The sequence below is a fragment of the Dendrobates tinctorius genome, unplaced genomic scaffold, assembly GCF_039654945.1.
Source record: "Dendrobates tinctorius isolate UK_male_01 unplaced genomic scaffold, ASM3965494v1 ptg000094l, whole genome shotgun sequence".
Classification (NCBI taxonomy): Eukaryota; Metazoa; Chordata; class Amphibia; order Anura; family Dendrobatidae; genus Dendrobates; species Dendrobates tinctorius.
In genome coordinates, this window is record NW_027361762.1 from 14,515,855 (window position 1) to 14,528,483 (window position 12,629).

The 12,629-nt window shown below is 43.6% G+C and overlaps 1 protein-coding gene across 4 annotated transcripts in view; it reads left to right on the forward strand.

Annotated features, from left to right (window-relative positions):
- The window catches only part of PICK1 (protein interacting with PRKCA 1), a 317,172-nt gene that overhangs the window by 115,444 nt on the left and 189,099 nt on the right, over window positions 1–12,629 (forward strand). The gene's annotated exons all lie outside the window — the stretch shown is intronic.

A 12,629-nucleotide genomic window follows, 5' to 3' on the forward strand; every position in this document is an offset into this window, starting at 1 on the left:
ATTTTTGGGTTTGCTGGGGGGGCTTAGTGATGGGACACGCAGCGATCAGCAAGTTATCCCCTATCTGAGGCTAGATTCACACTGGCGCCGTTTTGCGCAGCGTTTCGAGCGCACATCAAACGCATGCAAAAATCGCTTGTAAACGCTGCGATTTTTCGTCGCATCATCGTACGCATTACGACAAAAAAACGCAGCATTTGTATGCGTTTTCAAGCGTTTTTCCATGCATTTGGTTTTTTATGCGCATGGGTCGTCTAGGTGTCACTTTTCACAGGAGGAAAATCCTTAAAAAATTTTTGCAACAGACTCCACCAATGGGACAGCAGTGGGCGTTTGTTATGGGAATTCTTTATATAGACCCTGTTTACAGCTGAATTCACATTTGCTTGCATTTTCCTTTGTGAAACATGGATCTGTGCTGGAAGAGTTTTCACTTCAACTTGGATCTGGACATCAGGATGGCTCAGGCTTATACAGTTGCTTGCCATCAACAAAGGGAGAGAGAGAGACAGAGAAGACGGCAGCGGCGGCGTTTATGGATACATCCCATTATTGAACTCCGGGAGAGCCGTGGAGCGTACCACACCCTCTACAGCGAGCTCCAGGCAAACCCGGAGAAATTTACTGATTATACCCGGATGTCCCAAGAAAGCTTCAGGGATTTGCTTGGTCGTGTCCAAGAAGCCCTCCGGAGACGGGACACACAGTTCCGTCGTGCGATTCCTCTAGAGGAACGGCTCCCGGTCACATTACGGTACGTAGCATTGCAAAACCAATGCCTGCATAATTTTCTCTGTTTTGTCATGTACTATTCCAAATCTGGCAGAATTATTGTTCTGCCATGTAGTAAATAAAAATACATAGCATAAAAATAAATCTGCAGCCTTTTGTTTTATTTTTTTGTGTTTTAAAAATCCATATACATAAATATTAATTTTTGTATTTTCTTGGTTTCCCAGATTCCTGGCTACTGGAAAGATCCTCTCCTCACTCCTCTTCCAGTACCGGATTGGAATATCCACCTTGTCTGGAATTGTTGCGGACACCTGCCGGGCTTTGTGGAACGTTCTATGTCCTGAATTTATGCCCCTGCCCACCGCCGAAAAGTGGATGGAAATAGCAGAAAAATTCTGGACAGTCTGCAATTTCCCCAACTGTTTGGGAGCAGTGGATGGGAAACACATCCGGATTATCACACCAAAAAGAACTGGCTCTGAGTACTATAACTACAAAAAGTACTTTTCTACAGTACTCATGGCCATTTCGGATGCAGACTGTATGTTTGTTGCAGTGGACATTGGGGCATTTGGCCGTGGGAATGACTCCCAGGCTTTTAAGAACTCGGACATGGGCCGGAGGTTGTATGGCAACCAGTTCTATTTCCCCATGCCACGGCCTCTTCCCAACACCGAAGGTCCGCCACAGCCATTTGTATTGGTTGGGGATGAGGCATTCCAGATGTTCCAGAAGGTATCGTGGGTGCACGGTTTCTGTGATGACAAGACCAGAGTATTTCCTTCTCGCTGACACTGTGGTCCCTCCAGTGGAGAAGTGATGTTACAATGTTTGGTAATGTATAGTATGAATGCTTATTTCTCTATGTACTATAATTCATAATAATTGTATGATTCACAAGGAATTAATTAACAAAACAGGGTAATATTATATCTGCCATTCCATTAATTTGGTGTTTTATCATTTAAATTAATCATTGTATTATAAAATTGTGTTATATCCAAGTAGTAGCCTTCTTTAAAGCTGTATCCGAACCTTTATTGCTGAACAGTTGGCAATACAATTATCAAACCAAAAAGAACTGGCTCCGAGTACTATAACTACAAAAAGTACTTTTCTACAGTACTCATGGCCATTTTGGATGCAGACTGTATGTTTGTTGCAGTGGACGTTGGGGCATTTGGCCGTGGGAATGACTCCCAGGCTTTTAAGAACTCGGACATGGGCCGGAGGTTGTATGGCAACCAGTTCTATTTCCCCATGCCACGGCCTCTTCCCAACACCGAAGGTCCGCCACAGCCATTTGTAATGGTTGGGGATGAGGCATTCCAGATGTGCCAAAACCTGTGTGGTTCTACATAATTTTGTGATGGCTAGAGAGCACCCGAACTTTGAACTCGATGATGCAGCTCCTAACCCATTGCCTGAATTTACTCAGCACCCTCTCAGGTCATCCGTTGAAGTTGACCAAATGAGGGACCAATTTGCGGCCTACTTCAACTCAGATGTAGGACAGGTGGAATGGCAAGATCAAATGGTGTAAAAATATTTTCTTGTGTGTATGTAAATAAAAAACCTGTTTTGATACCTGTACCAAGTGCACTCTCTTTTTACATTCCAATACAATAATCAACTGCCCAGGTGTACCAGTGAATTCATGATGCTGTGTTTTGTGCATCATGAATTTACTAGTACTCCTGACCAGGTGACTATACACACACACACAAGTTGTATGACCTTTATCATCTCTACAGTGTGTGTTCAATTAGCAGCGAAGGTGGAGATAATACAACTAATATTTGTGTCACATGGCCTGATGTTACAAATAGTGATTTGGAGATGCACTAGCATCCGTCACTCTTTATGAGACCTAACCATGTCACTATAAATATTATTTGTAGGATCACCACTGTGGCTTGAGTTTGAACGCAGACTGGAGACATAATAAAGTTTATACAACTTCTACAATACCCAGGCCTGGTGTCATGCTGAAGTGAGGACGCACAAACTAACGTATCCTGACTTCAGAAAGTTATCACACATGGGCAGGAGAATACACATATGAGTTAAACTGCTGCATCACTACAGTCTGCTTGAAATATATGCAGAATGAAGCGATGCTGCATGTTAAAACTCATGTGTATTCACCTGCCCAGGTGTGATAGTTACGATACAAGGCCAGGGTATTGTACATATGACATGTATTTTCCCCATCATGTCATCAGTTTATTCAACACACACTGAATAGAGGATGTTGTTAATTACAAGGTATATCTACAATCCCCTTGCCTTGTCTCACAAATAGTTAAATGATGATGGGAAAAAAACCCCATAGTCAATTAACTTTTTATGATACCTGGCAAGGTAACAATAGATATGCCTTGCACTCGACACCATCCTCTCCAGGGTTCCCCAACTCCAGCCCTCAAGGCCCACCAACAGATCATGTTTTCAGGATTTCCTTTGTATTGCACAGGTGAAGCAATTATCACCTGAGCAATACAAAGGAAATCCTGAAAACATGATCTGTTGGTGGGCCTTGAGGACTGGAGTTGGGGAACCCTGCTCTATTCAGTCTGTGCAATATTAGCAGAGTGAAGAGACTGGAGGTGAAAATACAAGTCATAGATTTGTGTTTTTGACACCACATAGCTCCAAGACTGACACAAGAAACGTGTCAGTAATGGAGCTATGTGGTGTCAAAAACGCAAAGTGTACGGCGCAGTGTGTGTAGGCGGTGAAAGACACATTAATGAAACCGTATTTTGTGAAAGTAGAATTGCACATTTATTTAAAAAAAACACAAACAATTTTTTTATTGTGAATGACGTTTGGGGGAAGATTGGGATACTTTGGGGGTGTGGAGAGACAAGGAACAGCTGGAAGTTGAGGAAGGGGTTCTAGGGGAAGGGGCGACGAAAGTACTGGGGGAATTGAGCTCAGGGATGGAACTGGAATGGTGCTCCTTGAATGATGAGAAGTGGTGGCGGTGCTCCGAACAGGAGAATAGGTGGCAGTGGCCCAAGCAGGTTCTGCGGTGGTGGTGCTCCAAGATGGTGCTCCGGTGGTGGTGGTGGTGCTCCAGACAGGAGCAGCGCTTGCCATGGTGGTGGCAGGGGTGGAGTGTTCAGCAGCACTTGGCATTGGTGTGGTGTAGTGGTGTTCGGCTTGACTAGGAATGCAGGTGGCCGTGCAGTGGTATGCAGCAGAAGTCGGTAGTGAGGTGTAGCGAGTCAGTGGTGGCACTATTGGAAATGACACCACTGACTGCTGCAGATACCGATTCTTTTGCATAGCCTGCAAGAAAGCAGTGTTGCAGGCCTGCAACACACTCAGCTGTGGCTCAGGACTAAGTTGTTCCACCATGCCCTGTTCAATTTTACTGAAACAATGGTGCACTGGTCTGTTGATGTCGGTTTCCAGATGGTAAAGGCGTTGGTCGACAGAGTGGAAGCGGTGTTCCATGTGGGTAAAACCGCATTCCATGAGTGAAAAACCGCTTTCCACTCTGTCTGACAGACTTGAGGCTGGCATGAAAGGCCTCACTCATGTGCATGAACTCGGGCATGACATTCCTGTCCGAGGCCCTCTGCCGCTGGCAGGAAGTGCCCGCATAACCAGTGGCAGAGACCTGGGACAGGGGAACACCTGATTGACCAGCTTCCTGGTCACCAGCTGTCCATGTTGCTGACCTGTAAGTTGCTTCCTGGCTGTCGGATGGCTGGGACGGGTCCGAGGTCGTCCAATGAAGGACCGCTCCAGGGACAGGTTGCAGGGTGCTGCTCCAGGTGCTGTGGAAAGAAAAGAAAATCATTACTATCATGTATTTACAAGAAGCATCAGCTGTGGAATAGAAAAGCACAGATTGTTAATTTAAAAAAAATAAATAAATAATACTTACGCTCTGGTGGCAAGGATCGGTCTTAAGAATGCCAACTCGCGATGATAGCGGTACTTTCTTCTGGTCCTTGCCGCTGAACCACTGCGAACCTGTCCCTCAGCACGAACATCAGTGTTGAAGCAGTCCTTCATCGAGTGTCAACTTGTGCGGACTTTGCTCACAGTTGAAAAAACGTTATGCAATGCACTGATGGCAACATCTGTATCATCACACACACCTGAGTGAACTTGGTAAACATTTAGTGCGGCATCACAAAAGAATTCAATAGAAAATGCAGTCACTGTTGATCCTGAGGACACTGTTGTGTTTCCTGCTAGAATATATCTAACAGGAAACACAACAGTATCATCAGGAGCAAGAGTGAAAGCAGGATCAATACAGCCGTACAATACACAATGCAGTCACTGTTGATCCTGAGGACACTGGTGTGTTTGATGCTAGAATATATCTAGCAGGAAACACAACAGGATCATCAGGAACAAGAGTCAATGCGGCATCACAGAGCATGGAAATACTTACAAAACGCCTTTTTTGAAATTGGAGAGGCGCTGTTCCAGCCGTCCATCATCGCTGCGGCCACCTCATTCCGGAGCTGCTGGGTCACAACAGTGTCCTTGTACTGCTGGTCACGGCTGTCCCACAACGGGACACGCTCCTGGACCAGACGGATCAGGGCGTCGTTGTCCAAGTAAATGTCTTCATCCCGTTGTGGAACCTAGAAAAAAAAAATAATCTTGGAAATTTTGGAGTATGAAAAAGATAGAAAAATAGAAATAAAAGAAGCAAGATAGAAGATGAAAAACAGGACAGAAAAAAAGGAAGAGAAAAAATGAATAAAAAAAAGGGGCATTCAAAGACTATATACTTACAATCCGTCTCCTTGCCGGGACTTGGCTAGGCTGCTCCTGCTGTTCCGCCTCACTTGCCGGGTCCGATGATGAGGTCTGTAAAGAAAAAAAATTATTACACATTTGTGGAGGCAGCAGCTACTTACCCAAAGGCAGCAAGATGCTCACCTCACGCTCTGCTTGGGCCAGTTCTTGCTGGGATGGAGAATATTCCGATCCAGAAGACATGCTGGAATTTAAAAACAAAAAAAAAAAACCTTAGTACATAATAAATTTTAAAGGACAGGCAGACATGTTGAATACTCACATTTTGGCTGCTGCAGCTTGTATCCAAAGTTGTGGCTCTTGTTTGTTCAAGGCTGTTATCTCTTCCATGCTGTCTGTAGAGTAAGTGGTCTGCCACTGCAGACACCTTCTTTTATGTACACCCCTTCCAAACAATGTTGCTTGTGTAGGGGGTGGTTTAACCCCTTAGCGACAGCCAGTTTGCAGCTTAACCCCTTACCTACAATGGACGTAATATTCCGTCCATGTGACCCTGGACCTAATTCCCAAGGACGGAATATTACGTCATAGCGATCAGCGGCGCCCACGTGGTGAGCGCCGCTGATCGCGGCCGGGTGTCAGCTGATTATCACAGCTGACACCCGGAACAATGTGTCAGGGGCGGTCACGGACCGCCCCCGACACGTTAGCCCCTTGCACACCGCGCTCAAACACGATCGCGGTGTACTGAGGGTTAAAGGGAAGCATCGGCAGGGAGGGGGCTCCCTCCGTGCTTCCCTGAGCCTCCCACAGCAGCGCAATGTACAGCGCTGCTGCGGGGGGCTCTTTCCCTGCAGGTCCCCGGATCCAAGATGGCGACGGGGACCTTCGGGGGCCTGCAGGGAGCTGACTTCCTCATGCCTGCAAAGCGCAGGCAAGGAGGAAGCCTGCAGCACTGCCTGTGACAGATCGCTGATAAAGTACACATTTGTTATCGCCACGTCCGTAACGACCCGCCCTATAAAACTGTCTAATTAGTTAACCCCTTTAGCGAACCCCTTAAAAAATAAAAATAAAAAAAGCAAAAAATAATTTATCATACCGCCGAACAAAACGTCAAATAACGTGCGATCAAAAAGACGCATATAAATATCCATGGTACCGCTGAAAACGTCATCTTGTCCCGCTAAAAACGAGCCGCCATACAGCATCATCAGCAAAAAAATATAAAAGTTATAGCTCGCAGAATAAAGCGATGCAAAAATAATAATTTTTTATATAAAATTGTTTTCATTGCATAAAAGCGCCAAAACATAAAAAAACAACCTAAATGAGGTATCGCTGTAACCGTACTGACCCGAAGAATAAAAGCGCTTTATCAATTTTACCGCAGGCAGAACGGTGTAAACGCACCCCCCCCCCCCCCCAAAAGAAATTCATGAAACGCTGTTTTTTGTTCATTCTGCGTCCCAAAAATCAGAATAAAAAGCGATCAAAAGATGTCACGTGCCCTCGGTGGGTGGGTCAAAATATGGAAAAATTATAGCTCTCAATATGTGGTGATGCAAAAACTATTTTTACAATAAAACGCGTCTTTTAGCGTGTGACAGCTGTCAAACATAAAAACCCGCCATAAATAGTAAATCAAACCCCCCGTTATCACCCCCTTAGTTAGGGAAAAATAATAAAATTAAAAGAAAATGTATTTATTTCCATTTTCCCATTAGGGTTAGGGCTGAGATTAGGGTTAGGGGTGTGTTGGGGTTAGGGTTGGAGTTATAATTGGGGGGTTTCCACTGTTTGCACACATCAGGTGCTCTCCAAATGCAACATGGCGTCTGATCTCAATTCCAGCCAATTCTGCGTTGAAAAAGTCAAATTGTGCTCCTTCCCTTCCAAGCTCTGCCATGCGCCCAAACAGTGTTTCACCCCCACATATAGGGTACCAGCCTACTCAGGACAAATTGCAAAACAACTTTTGGGGTCCAATTTCTCCTGTTACTCTTAGGAAAATAAAAAATTGGGGGCAAAAATATCATGTTTGTGGAAAAAAAATGATTTTTTTATTTTCACGCCCGGGCGTTATAAACTTCTGTGAAGCACTTGGGGGTTCAAAGTGCTCACCACACATCTAGATAAGTTCCGTGGGGGGTCTAGTTTCCAAAATGGGGTCACTTGTGGGGAGTTTCAATAGTTTAGGTACATCAGGGGCTCTCCAAACGCATATGACACCCGCAGACCATTCCATCAAAGTCTGCGTTCAAAAACGTCACTACTTCCCTTCCGAGCCCCGACGTGTGCCCATACAGTAGTTTTCTCCCACATGTGGGGTATCAGCGTACTCAAGACAAATTGGACAACAACTTTTGGGGTCCAATTTCTCCTGTTACCCTTGGGAAAATAAAAAAAAAATGGGGACTAAAAGATCATGTTTGTTGAAAAAATACGATTTTTTTCAATTTTCATACCCGGTCGTTATAAACTTCTGTGAAGCCCTTGGGGGTTCAAAGTGCTCACCACATATCTAGATAAGTTCCTTAGGGGGTCTAGTTTCCAAAATGGGGTCACTTGTGGGGGGTTTCCACTGTTTAGGTACATCAGGGGCTCTCCAAACGTGACATGGCGTCCGATCTGAATTCCAGCCAATTTTGCATTGAAAAAGTCAAACGGCGCTTCTTCCATTCTGAGCTCTGCCATGCGCCGAAACAGTGGTTCCCCCCCCCCCCCCCCCACATATCAGGTATCGGCGTACTCAGGACAAATTGCACAATAACTTTCCCAGTCCAATTCCTCCTGTTACCCTTGGTAAAATAAAAATAAATTGAACCTGAAGTATTTTTTTTGTGAAAAAAAGTTAAATGTTCATTTTTTTTTTTTAAATATTCAAAAAAATTCCTGTGACGCACCTGAAGGGTTAATAAAGTTCTTGAATGTGGTTTTAAGCACCTTAAAGGGGTGCAGTTTTTAGGATGGTATCACTTTTGGGTATTTTCTATCATATAGACCCCTCAAAGTGGCTTCAAATGTGATGTGGTCCGTAAAAATAAAATGGTGTTGCAAAAATGAGAAATCGCTGGTCAACTTTTAACCCTTATAACTTCCTAACAAAAAAAAATTTGGGTTCCAAAATTGTGCTGATGTAAAGTAAACATGTGGGAAATGTTACTTATCAAGTTTTTTGTGTGCCGTATCTCTGTGATTTAAGGGCATAAAAATTCAAAGTTGGAAAATTGCGAAATTTTAAAAATTTTCGCCAAACTTCCCTTTTTTTCACAAATAAACGCAAGTTATTTGAATGAAATTTTACCACTAACATGAAGTACAATATGTCACGAGAAAACAATGTCAGAATCACTGGGATCCATGGAAGCGTTTCAGAGTTATTACCTCATAAAGGGACAGTGATCATTATTGTAAAGATTGGCCCGGGAGTTAACGTGCAAACCACCCTTGGTAGTGAAGGGGTTTATGACCAGGCCAATTTTTACAATTCTCACCACTGTCACTTTGAGGTTATAACTCTGGAACGCTTTAATGGATCATGCTGATGCTGAGATTGTTTTTTCGTGACATATTGTACTTCATGTTAGTGGTAAAATTTCTTTGATAAGTCTTGTGTTTATGAAAAAAACGGAAATATGGCGAAAAGTTTGAAAATTTTGCAATTTTAAAACTTTAAATTTTTATGCCCTTAAATCAGAGAGATGTCACACAAATTTCTTAAGTAACATTTCCCACATGTCTACTTTACATCAGCACAATTTTGGAAGCAAAATTTTTTTTTGTTAGGAAGTTAAAAGGGTTAAAAGTTGACCAGCGATTTCTCATTTTTACAACAAAATTTACAAAACCATTTTTTTTAGGGACCACATTATATTTGAAGTAATTTTGAGGGGTGTACATGACAGAAAATACCCAAAAGTGGCACCATTCTAAAAACTAGACCCCTCAAGGTGCTCAAAACCACATTTAAGAAGTTTATTAACCCTTTACGTGCTTCACAGGAACTAAAGCAATGTGGAAGGAAAAAATTAACATTTAACTTTTTTTTGCAAAAATTTACTTCAGAACCAATTTTTTTTATTTTCACAAGTGTTAAGAGAAAATCAACCACAAAATTTGTTCTACAATTTCTCCTGAATACGCCGATACCCCATATGTGCGGGTAAACCACTTTTTCAACACACGGCAGAGCTCGCAAGGGATGTAGCGCCGTTTGACTTTTTCAACGCAGAATTGGCTGGAATTGAGATCGGATGCCATGTTGCGTTCGGAGAGCCCTTAATGTGCCTAAACAGTGGAAACCTCCAACAAGTGACCCCATTTTGGAAACTAGACCCCTTAAGAAGCTTATCTAGATGTGTGGTGAGCACTTTGAACCTTCAAGTGCTTCACGGAAGTTTATAACGTAGAGCCGTGAAAATAAAAAATCCATTTTTTTACACAAAAATTATATTTTCGCTCCCAAATATTTATTTTTACAAGGGTAACAGGAGAAATCATACCCCCACAGTTGATGTGCGATTTGTCCTGAGTACGCTGATACTCCATATGTAGGGGGGAACCACTGTTTGGGCGCATGGGAGAGCTTGGAATGGAAGGAGTGCCATTTTGGAATGCAGGCTTTGATGGAATGGTCTGCGGGCATCATGTTGCGTTTGCAGAGCCCCTGATGGGCCTAAACAGTGGAAACCCCCCAACAAGTGACCCCATTTTGGAAACTAGACCCATTAAGGAACTTATGTAGATGTGTGGTGAGCACTTTGAACCTTCAAGTGCTTCACAGAAGTTTATAAACGCAGAGCCGTGAAAATAAAGTCTTTTTTATTTCCACAAAAGTGTTTTTTTAGACCCCAATTTCTAGACCCCCCAAAGTTGGTAAATAGTGGAAACCCCTCAATTTTTGCTCCAACCCTAACCCCAACACACCCCTAACCCTAATCGGTAAAAACCGACCGATTCATGTTCTCTGGGGTCTCGGTTACCCTCGGCTGCCGAGACCCCGGAGAAAATCAGACACTGGGGGGCGCTATTCACTTTCTCCACAGCGCCGTGAATTTGCAGCGCTGTGGTTTATGTACTCTTAATTACCGCCGTTAAAAGGCGTATCGACGGTCGCTAAGGGGTTAAACCAGTGTCTAGACATTGTTTATTCTAAAATCGCGTGCGCGCTAAAAGTGTTGAAGAGTGCACGACCACGCGCACGCCAGTGACCCCATAGACTGTAATGTAATTTTTTTGGACATTCAGTGCGCACACGTGCGCATGCGATTTTTTTACGAAGTTGGGCGGAACAAAAAATGCAACATGTAGCATCTGGCGTGTCTGGGCGCACACCAGGAAAATGTGCAGCACGCGAAAACGCTGATGAGCGCGTTTAATCGCTTGACACTGCGCCCGCCATTTTAAAGATAGGGGACCATTGTGCCTGCGCCCGATAGCGCATGATGCACTGCGCGATAAAACGCTATTGTTAAACCAGCCTTACAGATAGGGAATAACTTACTATTCTGGTAATAACTAGGGATGAGCGATATTGCCCAATATCGTATCAGAATTCCGATTTCCGATATTGGAAAATATCGGATATCGGAATTTCCGATATCAATGCAAGTCAATGGGAGAAAAAAATAGGAATTACAAAATGACCACTACAGTGCTATATAATGGATAAAATGGACGGGAAACACCTCAGGATAATGGGGAAGGAGTTTGCAGAGGAGCAAAAAAAATCGGTAGAAAAATGCAGAGCGAAAGCTGTAGCAGGAAAACTGGTCGCCATCTTCTTAACAGGGGTGTTTTTTCTTTGGTTTAGGATTAGTTGGAGTAGGGTTAGGGTTTATGGTTAGTAGGGTTAGGGGTTAGGGTTAGTAGGGTAGGGGTTAGGGTTATTCGGGTTAGGGGTTATGGTTAGTAGGGTTAGGGGTTAGGGTTAGTAGGGTTAGGATTAGTAGGGTTATGGTTAGGGTTTAGGGTTAGTAGGGTAAGGGTTAGGGTTAGTTAGGGTTATGCTTATAGTTAGTAGGGTTAGGGTTAGTAGGGTTAGGGGTTAGGATTAGTAGGGTTAGGGTTAGTTAGGGTTATGCTTATGGTTAGTAGGGTTAGGGTTATTAGGGTTAGGGGTTATGGTTAGTGGGGTTAGGGTTAGGGGTTAGGATTAGTAGGGTTATGGTTATGGGTTAGGGTTTAGGTTTAGTAGGGTAAGGGTTAGGGTTAGTTAGGGTTATGGTTAGGATTAGTAGGGTTATGGTTAGGGTAAGGGTTAGGGGTTAGTTAGGGTTAGGGTTATGCTTATGGTTAGTAGGGTTAGGGGTTAGGGTTATTAGGGTTAGTGGTTATGGTTAGTAGGGTTAGGATTAATAGGGTTAGGGTTAGTAGGGTTAGGGTAAGGGTTATGGTTATGGTTAGGGGGTAGGGTAAGTAGGGTTAGGGGTTAGGATTTGTAGGGTTAGTAGGGTTAGGGTTGGTTAGGGTTATGCTTATGGTTAATAGGGTTATTAGGGGTTAGGATTAGTAGGGTTAGGGGTTAGGATTGGTAGGGTTATGGTTAGGGGTTAGGGTTTAGGTTTAGGGTTAGTAGGGTAAGGGTTTGGGTTATGCTTATGGATAGTAGGGTTAGGGATTAGGGTTATTAGGGTTAGGGTTATGGTTAGTAGGGTTACTAAGGTTAGGGGATAGGATTAGTAGGGTTATGGTTAGAGGTTAGGGTTAGTGGTTAGGGTTAGTGGTAAGGGTTAGGGATGGTTAGGGTTAGTGATTTTACATTATTAAATTAAAACTGCCGGTGGTGGTGTCAATATGCCCTTTGACTGACATGTGTCCGCGTTCAGCTCACCTTGCAAGTTTGGACGCCTCCTATCAAGCTTAGGGGAGTTACACAATGTTGTCAGCAATTCTTCAGCTCCTGATTGGCTCCACAGAGCGCTCAGAGGCTGAAGGGTTATGGGATTTCCGATTTCCGATGTGAAAAAAATATCGGAATCGGGAATCGGAATTCCGATATCGCAAATATCTGGCCGATTTCCGATATTTCAATATCGGAAAGCTCATCCCTAGTAATAACCCTTTTTAAGAGCAACTATACTTTCAAGTAGCTTTTCCAGCTGAGCTGTCGTGTGTGTACATGAATATCACAATTCCCGACCATTACCTGACTTGTC